The sequence below is a fragment of the Silene latifolia genome, chromosome X (genome assembly GCF_048544455.1).
Source record: "Silene latifolia isolate original U9 population chromosome X, ASM4854445v1, whole genome shotgun sequence".
NCBI lineage: Eukaryota > Viridiplantae > Streptophyta > Magnoliopsida > Caryophyllales > Caryophyllaceae > Silene > Silene latifolia.
Genome location: NC_133537.1, coordinates 247,147,692 through 247,169,323, shown reverse-complemented (window position 1 = coordinate 247,169,323; position 21,632 = coordinate 247,147,692).

The window sequence follows — 21,632 nt, the reverse complement described above, 5'->3', positions numbered from 1 at the left end:
ATCCATATCCATACCCGATTCATATTCAAAATTTTAAATTTCAAACTCATACCCGCTCAAAGTCCATACCCGGCCAGGGTAATCGGGAGATGTTACCGTCTCGGTTTCCTTAGGCAGTGAAATCGGAAATACAATTAAAAAACATCTTATATAAATAAAGAGTTTAGTGGATTTCATAACCCTAAATAAATAAATGAAATAAATGATACAACACATCACTACTATACTCTTCGAATGAGATAACACTCGGCCCCAAGTCCAAGGCTTGTTCCGTCTCCCACGTGACACCAAATCAACCTGTACTCAACTTGCTCCCCATATGATCGAAAATATCATATGGATCGACACGGGCCACCCCGAAAATAGGTGACAATTTACATCACAACCCCAAACACATCAGTTTAAATAAATAAACATGACATATAATACAATAAGTAAATATGCAATATGCTAATGAAATGCATAACTCGTGACTATACAACCTCACGCCTACACCGGGACACGCCCAACCGTACCCAAAACCACACCGGTGCCAGGAACAAGTCCACGACACCACACCTCACAAATAGGTACCGGGACATGCCCAAACGTACCGGGTTCGGAAGCCAACCGGATCCCCTGCCAGACGTCGTGTCTCAACCTAACGAGTCCCTCCGTACTTAAGCCATTAACGTGCATCCCTCTTGAAGTGGGAAGCTCCAAGAGGCCACTCAAGCGTAAGACGGTCTCCCAGCCGTCTTACGTCTTCTCAACAAGAAGTAACACCAGCAATAATCTCCAATGTCCACAATAACACATATATCACAATATGCACATATATGTCAAGCATAAAGCTTCCTCATTAATTACAATTACCAACATGCCTCATAATACTATTTCCATATTAACATGATATCATGCAATTCGATTAACAGCATAAGACCAATGCTAATGACTTGTTACCATGGTTCAAGAAAGTCCCACCAAGGTCATGAAACCAACATCAATTACCCATCAATTATATTAAATGCAACACATCAATAATGGCACATACAAAGACTCTTATTATTGAAATCGAGTAGGATTAACCTACCTTTTAGCAATCTCCATAAGCTATTTCAATCCCATATGATTCCTTCTCCTAAGACCGTCTTATTCAAGGTGGAATGAATGAAGAATAAGGTGAGCAATGCCTTAAACCATGCTTGAATTCCATGAAATGTTTTTATGGAGGTTTTAGAGAGAAGGGAGAGATTTGAAGAGATAAGGAAGAAGATAGAAATGATTTTTGAATTTTGGATAAGAAGGAAATTACTCGAGTTATCACGGGTTCTGACGAGCCTCACTCGGTCGAGTAGAGAGTTCAATCAATCGAGTGACACATACTCGATCAAGTACTGAGCACACTCGATCGAGTGACCCCCACTCGATCGAATGTTTAGTCCACTTGGTCGAGTACTACACAGTTCTCAGCAATGACCAGTTTTCGTAAAACAGTCATATCTCATTCGTTTCTTGGTCATTTTGGGCGTGTGACCTACCGTTGGAATCATAAGAGAACACTCTATCACCTCCAATTGGAATCACATAAATATCATGTCTTGATCTCAATTTATGACAGTTTTAAGACGACCCTTCTATAGGCGGACATTATAACAACTCCACTAAATCTAGTATAGGTTATACTCGGTCCACTTGATAGTCATAATTCACTCCCGAGTGGCCTCTCGTCTAGAATAAGGTCTTATCATGCACCCTAAGGTTCCTTTGCGGTTCCCAAAATATCCAGGTGTTACAATCTTCCCCCCTTAAAATGAATTTCGTCCCCGAAATTCGCCACACTCTCTCTTTTCACAATTATTCTTCAAGCTTCCCTAAGTGTCATTACCATTCTCAAGTACTCTCTTGCCATTACCGTTGTCCTTTACTTTATCGTAAATTTCGTCAAGATTCTTATTGTCATCATCACTCTTATTAACCACACATGTTTATCGTACTTATCCCAAAGTTCTTTGCTCAACTCTCATTACTTCCTCTCATTCCGTACTTTCTCTTTCCTTAATTTCAGAATTATTACATTCACTCTTCCTAAAAGAGAACTTCGTCCTGAAGTTCAATTGTAAAAATCTTTATACTCCTATCACCTTAGGTTCCCAAAGAGCTCATAGCGTGAGGTCAACCGAGGGTTTACACTCTACCTCCCTGAGCTACTCCCAACGCACGTTGGCTCTAAATATCTATCTATCACGACTCAACAATTAATACGTATACATATCACGTTATTTATATATTATTATTATTATTATTATTATTATTATTATTATTATTATTATTATTATTATTATTATTATTATTATTATTATTATTATTATTATTATTATTATTGTTATTGTTTTTTTTTCTTATGGGTCAGGTGCGAACTAAAGTACGGTGCGAACCGTACGAACTAGCTTTAACCCAGAATTTTTTTATTTTTTTTTTCAGATACACTTTATCTCCTTACCACATACACCTCTTATTCCGATACATTTTATAACATATGTAGATACACTTTTTCCACCCTAAAATTCTAGATGCACTTTTACACTTTTTTAACACTAATTTTTTTGGGAGTTTTAAGACTAACTCCGAGATACATTTTATACTATTTGCGGATACATTTTATATTATTAGCGGATACACTTTGTGGAAATTGTTACAAGTTTTAACACTAACTCTCGGATATGTTTTATATTTTTTGCGGATATATTTTATATTTTTTGCGGATACACATGACATTAAAGATAGATACACATCTTATCAAACCCAGATACACATGTCATTAAAAGTCAGATACGCATTTTCAGATACACTAGCTAGTACCTCTAGATACACATGATATTAATACGAGATACACATGTATCCCGTATTAATACCTAGTGTATCCCGTATCAATACCATGTGTATCTGGGGTGGTATTTTGTGTATCCACTTCTACCACCATCATCACAGCCCCCCCCCCCCCCCCCACCACCACCACCACCACTACCAAGCTGACCCGACTAACATCACCATCCCATAAACAACACCGGCTAAATCACCCCCACCACCGTGAACGCCACAAGCACCACCACTGCCCCCCACCACCATCACGCTGCCGAAACAGTCACCACACCACTAACAGTCGAGAAAAATCAACCAAATCTGAGCACTCAGATTTCCCATTACCTAGGGGAATTGCTTTATGTACCCACCTCCAACCACCTCCTCTGCCACGCACGACACTAGGCTCGAAGGCACCGCTCTCGCCATCAACACCTCAACCAACAACCGTGTGTAGCTACACAACCACCAAGACGAACTCGTCTCCGTCGTACATCACCTAGCCCAACTTGCCAACACACTCCTTTAATATACCTCCTTCAGCACCAAGGTTAAACACCACGGTTCCGAGCTCGAACTCGAAATCGAAACGCAAGCACAATTTAGTTTTCTTACCCGATTTAATAATTAGATCTGCAAACAATAAAGTAATGTTTCAATAAAAATAACTGTTCCAGCGATATAATCGACCACATTAACTACATACAACCACCATAACTAATACCAACACCGACCCCACTACCAGCACCCCAACACCACCAGATCTTCGGCGGCGAACTCCTTCCAACAGCCTTTCTTCCACGCGAATCCCCTTACCGTCGATGGCCCATCACCACAACGACCACACAGTTCGACACTCTCTTCGTTATTGCTCCCATGGCTTCCTCGACGCGAAACACCTCCACACAACACACCTCATCCGCACTCACATGACACTCTGGCGACCGACTCCACTCACTAATGACAACCATAAAGTCAAAATTATTTAAGTTTCGGTTTTTTCATCTCAAAGTTCGATCTAAATGTTAGATCTACCAAAAACGAACTAAAATTTCAAAAATCCAGCTAAGCTAGCAACTTCATCGGGGATTTTGGAGCCGGAAAATGGAATTTGCTTTGTTATTGTCACCGGCGAAGGCGGCGAAGAGAGGGTAGTTCGTCTGTGAAGTGGCTGAGTGGTGTCGTGTTTCTAAAAGCACGGTCGTCGACGAGCAGGTGGGCCTCTTGTCGGAGATGGTTCATCGGTGAAAGGTCCGACCACCGGTAGCTGACATCGGGATATTGTTGGGTGATGAATGGTTGTTAAGTGAAAATGGGAGGATATAGGAGATAATGAATGTTGGTCTTTGTTTTGTTTTGTACGGGTATGCGAGTATGTGTGATAAGGTCAATCTAAGTTGGTTCGTAAGTTCGCTCTGAACATTAAGTTCGTACAGGATCCTATTTCTATATATATGTGTGTGTGTGTGTGTGTGTGTATATATATATATATATGTGTGTGTGTGTGTGTGTGTGTGTGTGTGTGTGTGTGTGTGTGTGTGTGTGTGTGTGTGTGTGTGTGTGTGTGTGTGTGTGTGTGTGTGTGTGTGTGTGTCTATATATGTATATATAGAGATGAGATCATGTAAGTCCTCCTTTTTTGGTTGAGTCCTCATCTAAGCCCTTGATTCTTATAAAATGGGTGGTTGATATCAAAAGCAAAAAAATAATAATTTTACCTTCCTTATTCACTAATTAACTCTTCTCTCACCTAACTCAATTCCCTATACAATAATAATTTTCTCTCCCATAATTTTCTTCTCCTCATCTTATGAAATCAAATTTTTAAAATTCGGATTTATTTCATCTACTCAAACTCACTCTCTCTCTTTCTCCTTCTCTCTCATTTCACCATTCATTTTTTTTCAGATTTGAGCCGTCGCCACCACGCACCACCACCGCCTATTCTCCTTCTTCTCCCGCGGTTCTCACCACCACTGCCTCTTCTCCCTCTTCCACCACGCTGATGTCGTCCTCACCTACTGCCCACGCCCCCACCACCGCCACCATACCAGGGCTGCTCCTTCTTTTCAAATCTCGTTTTTGGTGAGATTTTTTTCAGATCTCTTTCTTTTTTTTTCCGGTGATGGGATTGTTGATGGGTGAGTTGGTGTTGTGCTGGTGGTTGTTTTTTCAGATTTTGATTTTTTAGGGTGAGTTGGTGTCGTGTTGGTGGTGGTTATTTTTTCAAATTTTGTTTTTTTTTGGGTGGAGGTTGTTCTTGATATGTGAGTTGGTGTCGTGTTGGTGGTTTTTTTTTCAGATTTTGATTTTTTTTTTTAGGTGGTGGTGCCGTGGTGGGGGTGAGGGTTTTGGAGACAAAGGAGAGGTGGCGGAGAGCGAGACAGTACGAGAAAGGAGATGGATGTAAGAGGTGGTAGTTGGTGCGGTGGATATGGTGGGGCAACGGTTACATTGTTAAAGGACTAAAGTTACACTGTTATCGGACTAAAGTTGCATTGTTGGCGGACTAAAGTTACATTGTTAAAGGACTATTGTCGGACTAAAGTTGCACTGTTGGCGGACTAAAGTTACATTGTTAAAGGACTAAAGTTACACTGTTGTCGGACTAAAGTTACACCGTTAAAGGACTAAAGTTACAGTGTTGTCAAACTAAAATTACACTGTTAAAGGACAAAAGTTACATTCGTAAAGTACTGAAGTTACATAAACTTGTGTTAAAATTACATAAATTCAACATGTAATAAAGTTGTATAAATTAAAATTTTTACATATAAAACTACCACGTTAAAAAACTAAAATTACACCCTTAATGTACTAAATTTATATTTGTAAAACATTAAAATTACACTTATTAATTATTGAAGTTAAATAGACTGTTAAAAATTACAAAAATTCAAATGAGTGACTAATGTTACACTCGTAAAAGTGGCCGGACTAAAGTTACACTCATAACATACAAAGTTATACTAGTAAAGGACTAAAGTTACATTCGTAAATAATCTGAAGTTATATATATATATATATATATATATATATATATATATATATATATATATATATATATATATATATATATATAGAGGCAAGATCCGGTGAGTCCACCTATATTTTTGAGTCCCATGAGTCCACTTATGTATCACACGCTAAACATAAGAATATCACGAATTGAATACAATGGGGTTGAGACTACGATTCTACTCACATGTGACATCAACGTTTTTAGTATCATCTAATGAAACTGAAAACCAACTTAGTATAAATTATTATAGATACATTGATTAACTTATCTCAATTAATGATGGACAATAATAATTATAATATTAATGGTTGACAAATAAACTAATGTATTGCGTAAAACCATCTAAATCAACATTCAATTGTATCCTTTTATTTATAATTCAAGCATGTTCAGCTTCTTTCGTTGTTCCTATGTTCAACACAAACAAAACTTACATGAAATTAATCTACGTCTGTCGTAATTAATTACATCGTTTTAATTAATGGACGGCCCGTCGTAATTAATAAACACGTAAAAGAAAAATTTCTAGAAAAGTAAAATGAAAGAACGTATAAACGTCATGTAATTAATGATTAATTGAATGATTCAAATATTAAAAACTCTCATAAAACTTTACATGATGTAGAAGACGTGACAACAGATGAGGAAGAGGAAGTAGTTGATCCCATTCTCTCAGCAAAGTTAGCTAGAAACTGCAAGTTGCATCGTACGATAGTGTCAATAACCAGTTTCATTAACCTCCATTAATGAATCGACCGTCACTTCAATGCTTCTCTCGATTTCCTTATCCTCCGTTCCAAATCTTTTCCTTAAATGCCTTCAAGAAGGTCTCCTGGGATACAGGAATTTCATTACTTGTACATTCTACTAAAGAGTTTAGAGCCGGCTCCACTATGTTGCTCTTAACCTACAAAATCATAAGCGAAGATATGATTACGCAAGTCATAACATTTCCATCTTACAAACAATTATAGGTAAAACTAATGTCGTGTGATGAAAAAGAAGTGGGATATAGCAATTACATACCCAAGGATCGGAAATGGGGGGTAAGCCTTGATCAACACCCAGCTTTTGAAGCGCCTTGACGATGTGATCATGGAAAGTGATATTAGTTGATTCAACCTCAGAGAATATAGACAATGCATCAATCTCAAAACCAGGGGTGTTGATGAATTCTTGTAGGTCTTCACCGTCAATGCGAAGGATGACAATGGGGTCACGCTTTAGTCAACTAGTTGTACTAAACAATTGACTACGCCTTCAATTGTTTCAACAATGGGCGTCTTTATCTTGTTTCAACAATTGTTATGATTTATGAACGACCCTTCCCATGAAATTTACCAAATTTTATTATATAAATACATTTGTTAGTATATACTATGATAATCCTCTTCTCTTCTTAACTCTCTCTATTCTTAAATGGGGTTGAGCTATGTAACAGAGGAGAAATAAATAGATAGGGTGGATTACAATGATGGACAAGATGAGTGACAATGAAATGGTGAAAGGCGGAGTTAAGGTTCCGTGGTGTGATATTGTATAGTAGAACCCGTGATATTGCTTAGTACAACCAGTGGTATTATTTATGGTAAGGCGTGATATTGTTTTGTATAACTTGTGATACTCTTCTACTAGACTCACAAACTCAAATACAATATCACAGGTTATACTAAACAATATCACAGCTTAGGTTTTTTTATTTTTTTAAAAAAAAATATTAACTTTTTTTTTTAAAAAAATTTTTTTTTTTTTGGTAAAAAAAAACGTGATATTTGTGTGTACAACGTGTGATACTTAAGTGGACTCACGGGACTCAAAAAGATAGGGTGGACTCATGTGATCCTAATTCTATATATATATATATATATATATATATATATATATATAGATAGATTTGGGATCCTATCAGAATCACTAATATAATGAGAACCATGAGAACCAATAACATCCGTTAGATCTCAATGAACAGAAGGGTTGAGATTAAGTCAACAAAATTCAACCCCCTAAACCCTGTTACCCCGCCATTTTATAAATTTCCCAATCTCACTCCTCTTTTTAATCACACCGATATCTTTCTTTCTTTCTCTCCTTTCGATCTTCACATTCTCGACGCTTCTGAATGTCGACTAGTCTCATTCATCAAAATCCGACAGCTAACAATTTCGCTCTTCATATTCGCTTCCATTGCCATAACTGAGTGTTATTCCTGCAAATTCAGGTAATATTCTTATCAAATTAATAATAATTATAGTCCATTTTTTCCCTAATTTGTCCATGCTTGTAATTATTTTCGGATATATTGTGCGCTTAACCCTAATTTGTAGTAGTTTCTTTAATTTAAGCTAATTGATTGTTACTTTATGACAAATTCTTATTTTAATGTAATACTTGAGAATTATGTTTGCCTCTAAGCTTAGTAAGAAGAGGATACAAATTCATGCTTATATGTAATTAATGACGATTGTGTATCTAGTGTATTGTTAATTTGGGACAGACAAAGTGGGATACAGTTTCCCACCAATTGTGACTGTTTGGTTCATAATGAATGCCGGAATTGGTCTCTACAATTTCATTAAATGCATGTAATCCTACCGTTATTAAGGCAGTTAGTCTGTGGCTTATCATTGAGTACTTCAGAAGAAATGGAAAGGATGCTTGGATCTCCCTTGGTGGCGTTGTCCTTTATATCACCATATGTTATCCTTCCTTATCCTTCTAACTGTCTCTACACTAAAGTAGACTCGTAAAACAGTCTAACTTGATCAGGATGGGTCATTTCAGATCATGTTTGAGTCTGTCGTTCCACTTTCAGGCTGGATTACTTATGAGTCCAGCTATTTCGTGTTAGGTGGTTATGGGTTCAACGTTTTTATCTGGTTGTATCAATTGGGATATGATCCTGTTTTGATCAGGTCAATTCTGAATATTCAATCTTGTTCGACTGTTTGTTGAGCTTATTAATGACAATTATTTGAATGTTGGAGGGACTGAAGCATTATTTGCTGATGTAGGACACTTTTCTGTAAGGTCTATCCAAATAAGTATGTCCGCAGTCGTATACCCCGCGCTTATACTAACTTACTCCGGACAAGTGTTTTTCCTCTGGTTGCACCAAGATGACGTCGCCAATACTTTTTCCAAGGCTATACCAGGTTGATACTAGATAGATATTGTTTTCCTGTTTTTTATCTGTTCAAAATGCATTTTTCTGCTACTCCATGCTCAATCGACTCTTGTTTCTACAGGTCCATTCTACCGACGGATGTTTGTGATAGCGGTTATCGCAGCAATTATAGTGAGCCAAGCTATGATTTCTAGTACTTTCTCCATCATTCAACAGTCACTGGCACTCAGATGCTTCCCTCGGGTCAGTATCGTCCACACTTCAGCCACTTTTGAAGGCCTGGTTTATATCTTGGAAATGAACTAAGTCATCATGATTGCTAGTGTTCTCGTCAGTTTGGCTTTTAGAACTACAGAAAAGATGGGAAATGCATACTGTAAGCTCCTTGCTCCTTGATTCCGATTTAGAAGCAGGATCTTTTCTACATGTTTTTTCTGCCATAAAAAAGGCACAGCTGCAATTTTAATGCAAACGATTTTGAATCCTGGTCACGGGTTAGTATGTTCTTCCAAATCAAATTGATGAATCAATTTAATAGGATTGCTAGTTTCTAGAATTAGGCGACACGGGCTACCTAATCTAACCCCGAACCCTTTCTCGTGCTAAAATAATGGCAAGAGGTTTGAGTGGAATAGTTTTATCAGTGTATGAAGTAGCCTTGTAGATGCATGAAAAGGAATATATGTGCATTAAACAACCTTGTGCATGCATGAAATAAGGATGAAATAAGCAATATATGTGCATTACACAACCTTGGCTTTATTTAATCACAGTTATTTCCAAATTTACAATTAACCGGATTCCACCTAATTTGATCCATTCCCCTTGTAAAGGCTTCACTCTGCCCCTCTGGGGTGTCTTTTGGTCTTGAGGCGTTCGAATGACTTTTCCGTAAAAGGGTTTAGGGTAGGATTAGGCTAATCCTACCTTAATCCAACCCTAAACCTTTTCCCGTCTTAAAAGAATGGCAATATTTTTGAGTGCAATAGCTTTATCAATGCATACATGAAGTAGCCTTGTAGATGTATGAAAAACAATATATGTGCATTAAACAACTGTGTAAATGCATGAAATATGTGTTAAATGTGCATAAAATAAGGTTCTATGTGCATTAAAAAGTTCTTCAGTTGCATCAGTTGATTATATTATTATACTAATTACTGTTGGCTAAGGATGCGTTAATTTTATATGGGCATGATATAAGATTATATGTGCATGAAATAAGGTTCTATGTGCATTAAAAATTTCTTCAGTTGCATCAGTTGGTTATATTATGATACTAATTACTGTTGGCTAAGGACGCGTTAATTTTATATGGGCATGAAATAAGATTATATGTGCATGAAATAAAGTTCTATGTGCATGAAATAAGGTTCTATGTGCATTAAAAATTTCTTCAGTTGCATTAGTTGGTTATATTATGATACTATTTACTGTTGGCTAATGACGCGTTAATTTTATATGGGCATGAAATAAGATTATATGTGCATGAAATAAGGTTCTATGTGCATGAAATAAGGTTCTATGTACATGAAATAAGGGAAATGGCTGCAGAGGAGATTTAATGTATTTACGTGCCTTTTTATGTAACTACAAGGCATTTTAGTGTATCTATTACATATCTTACTAGTATGTGAGAAACATTTCAGTGTACTTATTTCAGTTATTTTGTACTTGTATTTGTTTAGCGTACTTTAAAGGCTATTAGCTCAATGGTAGAGCAATGTGCAAATTTTGCACAAAGGCATGGGTTCGAGTCCCATATAGCCTATTAAATCGCAAAATCTCATGATAGGAACGTGTCATGAACTCATGATGCGAGCACTACAATACAACTATGATTAAAGAGGCCATAATCATATTCGGGCAATAACGTGCAAACCATGATCAGACTCAAGGGAAAATCAAGCAACAAGGAGAATGATGAGCGAGTGTAATAGCTTTATTAGCTTCGCAGCGATTAGAAGTTTAAGACAAGCCTACAAGCATTTCACATACTAGCATATGTACCAAAACTATTATCATACATGTCATACTTGAAATAGTATTACCAATTACATACATGATTTTTCAGTAAAAGTAAGAATGGTGTATTTCATAGCCAATATGGGAGTCAAACCCTCATTTTGTGCATAGCACAATGCTTTACCATTTGAGCTAATTGGCTTTCGAATAAGTAAAATGTATATATTCGTAACGTTTAAACGGTAATGACTATATCAAAGATATTATAAATGATAATGTAGCTTCTACCCAAAACCATCTGCCGACAAGTACCACATATTAACTTCATCAATCAGAGCTTGCAATTATAGCAACCATTCATTACAGTGGCTGGTAGTTAAACTACCGCCACCAAGAGTCCAAGATACACTATAGGTCTTGAATAAAAACAAGGTAGAAATATAGCACCTGACATAAGGGTTCAATTCCAGCAGTGTGTAAAGAGTCGCACAAGAAAGGTCAAAGCAAAATATATAGTAGGATGCATGAGATGGAAAAGAGGCATGTTTTAGCCGGAAAACATATAGTTGATACATAAGATGATTCCAGTAATCAGGATGTCCAGTAGAACATGTTAGAAGCTCAAGGTTTTCAGGAGGGGATGCATTGTTGCTCGTGCTTCGGCTACTGCTTCTGCTCCATCCTTTAAAGGTTCTGCAACATATCCAATATGTACATATATTGTACACACCTCACAACAGGTCCTTTAATCTGTAACCTTGAAAGTTGCTAGTACAATTACCTTTATTATCTAAAGTCTAAGCATCAGTATAGTAGGAATCGATACGCGTTTGATTAGCTTACAACTGATATCTAGAGTTTCAGACTCAAATTAAGGATACATAAACCTTCAAAAGAAGGGCACAAGGTAACCCTCGATTAAAATTTCAGTGAAAACTTGAAATTACGGAGAAGACAATCAAACAAGCAATAAGACTACTTAATCCAAACAAAGGATCAAACTACTTAACATAGGTGGCAGTTCTAACAATAGCCACTGTCACAGTAACTCATAAGACGCCAATCAATCCCATGGGCTGGCTAATGTATCATAAGAGAATACAGAGTCTAATCCACAGTATATAGAAATAAGGTTTTGTCCAACAAGGTATTCTGTCAGGTTGAAATAGAATTAAGACGATATCATTACAGCACGGGCAATGGTAGAGTGTCATCAGGTGGTTCAATCTCGCAGCTATATCGAAGAGATAAGACCAAATATACACAATTGATCTTGTTTAGGACCTTGTACGACTGTGTATGACAGGTATATATTGAGATTGTTGTATATCGTACATGACATATAACTACCTAAGAGACTTGTTATATTCCGGAATTAGGATGGTTTCATATCGTAAAAATGACTCATTTAAATTTTAAGATATACCAGTTTCCTCATTTTAAGGTTTAATTTCTAAGGCCGGAGTCAGGTACGCATTATTTCGAGCAAATAAAGACAGTAAATTAGCTAAAATTGTAAAACTCAAATTCATTTGTCAGATTTCATATTAGTTGCTTCAAATTACAGGATACTTTCATTATAAAAGCAGAACACCAACTATCTAATTCATTCACACAAAACAAAAACATAGTAATACATTTATAATATGAGTATCAACAATAAACAAAAATTTGTGCTTAGTCAAACCCATTCTCGTTCTCGTCCTAACTAGGACTCGTCCGAGCTACAGCCGCTGCAGCTCGGGAATCCCATGGTCGTATGCAGGGTTTTCAGGCATGTTTGTGTTTGGAAGCTCTCAGTTCGACAGTGGTAATAACAATTTCTAATCTCCAAATCACATATTGCAGGAAAAAACCAAGGTAGAAAATTTCTTCACAATAGCCAGTTTTAAGTTCAGGATACGATATAACACTAGAATTCAGTCATAACACCAAAATTCAACAACCATAAGAGGACGACGATGAATTATCATCATCTAATTAAATTGATGAGTATAAAAGCTAATTATCATCAACGAAAAAAAATACAAACTAAATTGATGAATATAAACCCTAATTCGACTAATGTAATTGATTAATCATAAAATTAACAAGACAGAAAAATATAAACCCTAATTACACTAAAATAAAAATCAATTTGAAATCTTTACCTCGAAGAATCCAAATACAGCTTCCATTGATGAAGAAAGCATGAGAAAGTTGAATCCACAATGTCTTGAATGTGATCGAAGAGAGAAAGAGAAAGATTCATAGCAACGCGAAATCGGAAAATTATGTTCGAGCATATAATAAAATATGTACTGTGAGGTTTGAAGAGAAAGAGAGAGAGAGATAGAGAGAGAGAGAGAGAGAGAGAGAGAGAGAGAGAGAGAGAGAGAGAGAGAGAGAGAGAGAGGAGAAATGTTGGGAATAAAAAATGTAAAATAACGGGGTTTGGGTTGGGCTATGGGAATTGGCTGATCTATTGGTTGTAAATTAAGTGGTTCTCATGGTTCTCATTATGTTAGTGGTTCTCACCGGATCCCGACCCTATATATATATATATATATATATATATATATATATATATATATATATATATATATATATATATATATATATATATATATATATATATATAGATTTGGGATCCTGTGAGAACCACCTACATAGTGAGAACCGTGAGAACTCCACCATAAGGATTATTTTTGTAAAAAATAACGACATATTTGGATTCGGCATAGAATGTTATGCCTAGATAACATATTTTTTGGTTCAAAAGGTATAAATTATTGACCTAATCGAGACGAGAAACATTTTATTAATTTTCATGCACCTACTACTCACTTTTCATGTGTCTAACAATTTTCACGCACCTAGAACTCGTTTTCATAAACCTAGAGTCTGATATTTTTATGCACCTAGTAATCGTTTTCATGCATGTAACAATTTTCACGCACCTAGTATTCGTTTTCATGCATCTATAGCCATTTTAGTATACCTAATTGTATATTTGTACATTAAGTTTATATTTTGTTAATGAAATCAAATTTTTTTGTTTAGCTTACTAAATATGTGTTGGAATAAACTAAACTAACGGTAAATGATCCATCAAAACTTTCGGAACAAGATTTGATGATGATTTAGTAAGGGTTCTCACGGTTCTCATTATATTAGTGGTTCTCACCGGATCCTGACCCTATATATATATATATATATATATATATATATATATATAACGTCAAATCACAAAATATGAGGATTCCATGAAACAATCAAACATTGCTAAAATTACTTGTAATGTGACTCAACCATGAACAAAATTTACATGTCCGTTCACGCCATGCCACGCATGTACCGCATCAAATTCCCCACATGATCGCACATGTGTTTCCATACTCATTTCCATCCACCATTGACACTCTTGTTATAAGGAAGATTACCATACTCAATCATGTAAATAACCACTATATGACGCATTTGGTAAACGTTAACTAAAATGAATATCATTATCGTCTTGCTTTTGCAAAATAATATCACGGCAATTAATCATGCACTACACAACATTATCATACTATCTTTATCATCAAATTACTCATGTCAAAACAATTTTCATTTAATTGCACCCTGAAATAGGAAAATGCCACATGATATGACCAAACGTAAACAAATCACAAGAATGTCACTCCTATGGGCTATCATGCTTATCTACGCATAAGTTGACGAACATAACCCGCAAAATAAGGGTATACACCCAATATCCGGTTGAGTATCAACAAAACAAGGGCCATGGTAGACCACTCGGTCGAGTGAGGTGGCCACTCGGCCGAGCAGGCGGCACTCGGTCGAGTGAATGGAGCACTCGGCCGAGTGTCACCTGGCAGAACTGAATTGTTCCCAAAAATCATTCTAAGCTTTCTTATACTACTACACAAATGTAAATAACTCCCAATGGTGACCAACACAACGTTTATTAAACGACTTTAAAACAATATCTTGGTCTTATGGCCACCATTACAACACAGTTAAAATAAATATCCAAGTTGTATAATCGACATAAACATGATATTTCAAAATTCGTTTCACAACATCACAGCTCAAAGAAAAAAAAACACTACAACAAGATCACAATGCATACCTGGATTTTTCACTTGAATAATTAGAAGACAACTTTGCAAACAACATTTATGCTGCCATTTATAGGGTCAGAGTTTCACATAACCACTTCCACACTCGTACATGCACACTTAAATTAGACGGTTATACTATATAGCACTAGCGATCAAAATACTTCAACACCTAATTGGATTCATATGCATTGCATATCACACTCCCCATTTCACAAAATAACACTCCTCGAAAAACTGACTTTCAATGGGCAACTTCGTTTCTTTGTCTCACAAAATAACACACCCTCGAAACTGACGTCGGTACAATGGTATAGCCACCATTCATCACCTCACGCGTATACCATCACACTTTAGTAGTTTCCTCACCAAACTTTACTGGAACTTTCCTACCTTTCACTGCCTATTACAAGCGACCGACAAGTATCTAACCTCGACTATACACCACTCATCATCCTATCACCCACAAGGTTACCTCATGCAATCAAATCACTTACTCACAACTTTGTATAGGCTAACATATCCTCCTAGTGTTTCCAAATTCCCAAACTTGATGTCTATATATAATTCCACACTCCAACCTTTCACTTAAATCCTTTAAATGCGTCAACATCTCTAGACCACGAAACAACACTTCCTTGATCACAAAATAATACTACTAGTGTAAAAGGTTTCTCTCAAAAAACTATTAGCTTACTAATACCTTTTATATCCCTCAATCTCCATGCTTTAACTTGTCAACATATACTCATATACGACCCATCTCTATGCAATATTCCTTGATTCACAATGCTTGCATCATTATTTAACCAAACTCGATTCGATTACCAATAATTCACATGAAGTTTAAACCAATAGCATTCTCATTCCTCACATGGCTCTTAAAAGATGAACTTAAATGCGATTACACAACATGATGACTCCAATTCAAGACAATACACAACACGTTTAGTGAACACCAAGGCTTTTAACATGATTAAACCAATAATGAAACATGAAATCAAAATTTTGGCATGAATTTTGGGTATTCTGAAAACTCGGATAAAATAAAATAAAACTTCCGATTTAGGACAATACAACGCATTATTAACAAAATTGTAGTCTTATGGGACAATTAAGCCAAGTATTAAGCGCAAAAACCAAAATTTGAGCATTAACACTATAAGTTTCCACACACAGCACCATTAACAAGGTTGGGGCATTATGAGACAATAAAACCATGTTTCAATTACAAATTCAAAATTTAATAATGTACACGTGAAGTCTCAAAATTCTTGGTTTAAAATCTTAAGACAAATTTTCGTTTTAAGACAATACTTAGCTTTACTAACAAAGAAGATGCTCTTATAACATAATTAAATGAATAATTAAACGTAATAATTAAATTTAGCATTAATTCTACACTATTTCAAAATTTTGGGAAAACTTTAAGACATGATTTTCAAGTTTTAAGACCATGCCTAACATCATTTAAAAAAAGATTTGAAGCTTTATGACATAATTAGATAAGATTGAATGGAGTATAATAAAATCAAATTGTTCGGTATAGATAACATACATGTCAAAACTTGAGGCGATTTGTAAGGCAGAACTCCCAGTCTAATACATCACAGTGCAACATCAACAAGCAAGGACTAAGTACCAAGAAACAATTAGATCATGTTATGGGTGCAAAAATCAAAATTAGTCATACATTTTGGGCAACATTTTAAGATGAAATTTTGATTCAAGATGACACATGTCGTTACTAATAAAGATAGTAACCTTATTAGTCAATTAAACTAAGTTTTAAACACGGAAATAAATCAAAACTTAAACATGAACATCAAAGTTTCAAAACTTTTAAAACAAAATCTTTAAGACAAAATTTCAAATGTAAGGCAATATTCGACATTACTCGCAAGGATTAAGGTCTGTCAGAACAATTAAGCTAAGTATTAAACACAAAGTAGAAAATTTCACCTGAAGAACCTTGATTTTAAAAGTGTTAATTTGGACATAATTCCATATGAAATTTCCATATTCGACATAGGTAGTGTTGAACAAAGTCAATTGGTGCCATAAATTAAACAAATCGTGCTATGATGAAGGAATAGAGAATATTAGAATGGATAAGAACACATATTCACGCGAAATTGAGCTGCCCAGACTACACTTGGTCGAGTGCTGAGACCACTCGGTCGAGTACGGTCACACTCGGTCGAGTGACCAATTTCCAGAAATCTTCCAGATTTTGGAAGGTAGTCCATTCGGTCGAGTGAATGGACCACTCGGACGAGTGTCTTAGTACTCGGCCTAGTGTTGGCTCGCACTCGGTTGAGTGCCTCACTATGGCTAGCAAAGTTCCGACTAAGAAATATTATTCCTACACTAGTGGCTACTCTACTAACAACCATTATAAGTCACACTCTAATCATAGCACTAGAAAAATCCAAACAAACAGCGATATTAAAATGTCAAAGGACGGGGTTAATACCCCTCACACACCAACACGTAATAACCACTCTCAAAACACGTTATACACGTCACTCTTTTCACCAACTTTCACATATATTATCATGTACCACATGAATGACTACATCATGTAAGAATCTTATTAACTTGTTATATCACACATGTACATATGTAATCACACCACATTTCACATAGCCTTCACACATCGACACATAAAAACCACTCCCGAAACATGTTATACTCATCAATTATTTCATTCAACTTCCACATATCCCCAAAAGAACGATTATATCATACAAGAAATCTATCAACGGCTACAACACACATGTAATTACACAACATTCCACATAGCATTCACCCATACTTATAACCACTCACGTAGTGACCAACCGAGATAATAGGCACTAGTTTTGATATGAGGGCGCCTACTCATTCAAAACCGACCTCCTATTGTACTCATGTCGGGTTCTTTATTTGACACTCCTAGATTCATATAACCTTAAACAACGTAATTAGCTCTGTTAATGAATTAAATCTGACTCGGATGACTACCTAGTGAACTTGATCCCTAGACTCTTTAATATTATTGAATTTGTCTTTTATTTACATCGCAATTAGTTTTAGCAAACAATCATCCTTCAAAAAAACGGTTACTTTAAGACGAACTTAAATATAAATAAACTAGAACAATTAAACTCGCCTCCCTGTGAATTCGATACTTGTCTTACCACTGGCTATTTTGTTAGTAATGAGATAGGATTTCTTTGATTAAGGTGATACGACTTTAGCCTTATCAAAGTAAAAGTTACTACGGATATTCTACTATAAGGTATAAGATACCAAAACTGATATTTACATTATGAATGTAAGGACCTGTGGTAGTAGGATAATGGTAAAGAATGTAATAAATTTACGTACATAATGAGCAAACGTTGTTGCATTATGTGTAGATATTATTCATTTGAATGTTATATTGTTCAAAACTAGATTTGAATAAAAGTTATTCTTACCTCTATCGTTAGGAGAATATTAATTCTTTTATGATTAATATTTCATTAAGAACAAATGTTGTTCACTTTCTTGTTACGACAATTTAGTTTCGTCCAATCTCATCTATGACATGAAATACAAAGGTTCAAGTCTTATGACCCAAGTTTCACGCGCTTACAATAACATTGTCTTATGAGCCAGGAAGCAAGAAACACTCATAGAAGTTCCATATTGATGGAACTCTAAGCCTTGTTAATTTGGATCAACTAGGGCAGGTGGATTTTGTTTAAATGGTGAAAGAACTGTAACGTGCCTCTAACTAGTTAAGAGGGCAACCGGCTAGTTTGTTCACATATATTCTGAAATGTGTGGATTAAATAAATGATGTTGCTAAGGATTGAAACTCTAATACTTCAAGATAATTACTATTTTTGTCATTATGCATATGTTCATACGGTGAATATAAAGTCTGACTCTTTTAAAAGGTTTGGAATAGGCTTAGACTGAAGTAAAGATCAACTTAGGAAGTTGATCAACATCGTTTGATTTGATCGAGATGGGGAAGTTTGAACCAAGTGTTCGTACCAAATGGAAAAATTGTTTTCTTTAAAGAACATCACTAACTAAAATTAGTATGTGGTATTTTGGGAATATCCTAAAGATATAACCATGTGGGTTCGTACCAAATGGAAAAATCATACTATTTTTATTTTGATGGTGGTCTTTTCTTAATGATTGTGGAATGTTATGTCTTATAAGAGAAGAAGAACCCTATTTTTATATGGTTTGTCTATAATGAGTCATGCAGATCTCAATATTTTCGGAGTTATGCACTTAAAATTCTCTAGGTACACAATTTAAAATTGTTTCCATCTAAGTCAGTGAAAATACATTACATATAAGGTATGTAATTGAAATTGTTCCTAGATAGTATCTTCTTGATATTTGAGATCTTTAAAACCTTTTCCATATCCATATCCATATACTCTTTAAAAAGTCCCAAGTTCATTTACTGTAGCCAGAACAGTACATTTGGCCAATTTTGCCCATTTTCCCCCTGTTAATATTGTTCTTATTATTCTATCCTTGCCATTTCTCTTCTATCTCCCTTTCTATTTCTATGATGCGATTTTCTTCTTTTATTTACCTCCTTTCTCATATCAGATTAAGCCTCCCAAATCCGTCCGTCTCTCTCACTTATCGAAGCAACAACAATGGCGATCAAGAATAAAATCCGGCCGACTGATAGGAACGCGTAGCAGGTAAGTTGTTCTATTCATTAAGTCCCAAGTTCATTTACTGTAGCCAGAACAGTACATTTGGCCAATTTTGCCCATTTTCCCCCTGTTAATATTGTTCTTATTATTCTATCCTTGCCATTTCTCTTCTATCTCCCTTTCTATTTCTATGATGCGATTTTTTTCTTTTATTTGCCTCCTTTCTCATATCAGATTAAGCCTCCCAAATCCGTCCGTCTCTCTCACTTATCGAAGCAACAACAATGGCGATCAAGAATAAAATCCGGCCGACTGATAGGAACGCGTAGCAGGTACGTTGTTCTATTCATTCGAGTTATTTTCTTCCTACTCTTTAAAAAGTCCCAAGTTCATTTACTGTAGCCAGAACAGTAAATTTGGCCAATTTTGCCCATTTTCCCCCTGTTAATATTGTTCTTATTATTCTATCCCTGCCATTTCTCTTCTATCTCCCTTTCTATTTCTCTGATGCGATTTTCTTCTTTTATTTGTCTCCTTTCTCATATCAGATTAAGCCTCCCAAATCCGTCCGTCTCTCTCACTTATCGAAGCAACAACAATGGCGATCAAGAATAAAATCCGGCCGACTGATAGGAACGCGTAGCAGGTAAGTTGTTCTATCCATTCGAGTTGTTTTCTTCCTACTATATGTTATTGATTGTGAATTATTGATTGTGAATTAAATTAAATAAGTTAGGGTTTAGTTTTTGGGTTTAAATTGATGGCATGCAATAATTTGGGGCTTTTTTGTAGGTTTTAATTGATTGCATGTAATAATTTGTGGCTCAAAAGAGTAGCCTTTATTTTTTCATTTTCAATTTATGTATTATTTTTGTGTTTTTGTTTGTTCGTCATTTGCCATTTTACCAAATTTGTCTTGTAGATTCTGTTGTTTTTCTTTCAGTTTTTTTTAGCATACATGAACTAAAAATTAAGGTGTTAATTTGTCGTCAATTGTTGAGTATGAGGTGAGACGGATTCTATCATGTAAGTTGCTTTAAGTTAGGGTTTAGTTTTTGGGTTTAAATTGATTGCACCCAATAATTTGGATTTTTTTTCCACAAAATCTCATTATAGACGGCACATATCCGTCTATAACTAAAGAGGGGCCAGATAAAATACCACATTTCTAATAGGACAAGCAACAAGTGGGGTGATGGGGGCAAAAAATGTCACCACTTTCAAGCTATTTGACCCGTCTTTAGCTATAGACGGATATATCCGTTTATAGCAAGACTAGCTGTTTTTTTTTATGTGCTTGGATTGTATCAATTTTGGCGTCTCCTGCTGTATTCGTCATCAATTTCCTTCACTTGCCAAAGATATACAGTCTCTTCACAGGTGAGGTGTCAGATGTATTATCTGAAATGCATATTATGTATTTTATATATCAATATCTCCATTGTACCGTGTTTTTAATTCTTGGTTTTCTTTCCTCTGCCTAACTGAATTACTGAAATAGTTAGATAAATTAGCTAAGTAGCATACTCTGACTCTGTCATTAAGTTGGTATGGCTTGTGAGTAGTGATATCGTTTACAAACTATATGGTCTCTATTTTGTTTCAGTTATGCTTTTACTTTTATTTGCTATTTAACTTATTTGTATCATAGATGTCCTATCTTAGATGACTCTGGACGCCTTCTTCGCTATCTCGGTCTTTCACGATGCTGACCAGCTTATTCGTCAACGAGCTAAACAAAGTGAAGTTGCTGTAAACTATGTTGAAGCAGTTAGTCAAGAGGATCTCAAAAGCCAGGAGCTATATCAATTTAAGATGGCTGTATCTTTTATACACACAATTAAAGCTATGGAGCCCTTCTTTTTTGTCATGTTTATGGGAGAGGTACTATTTTTATATTTTTCATATGTTCT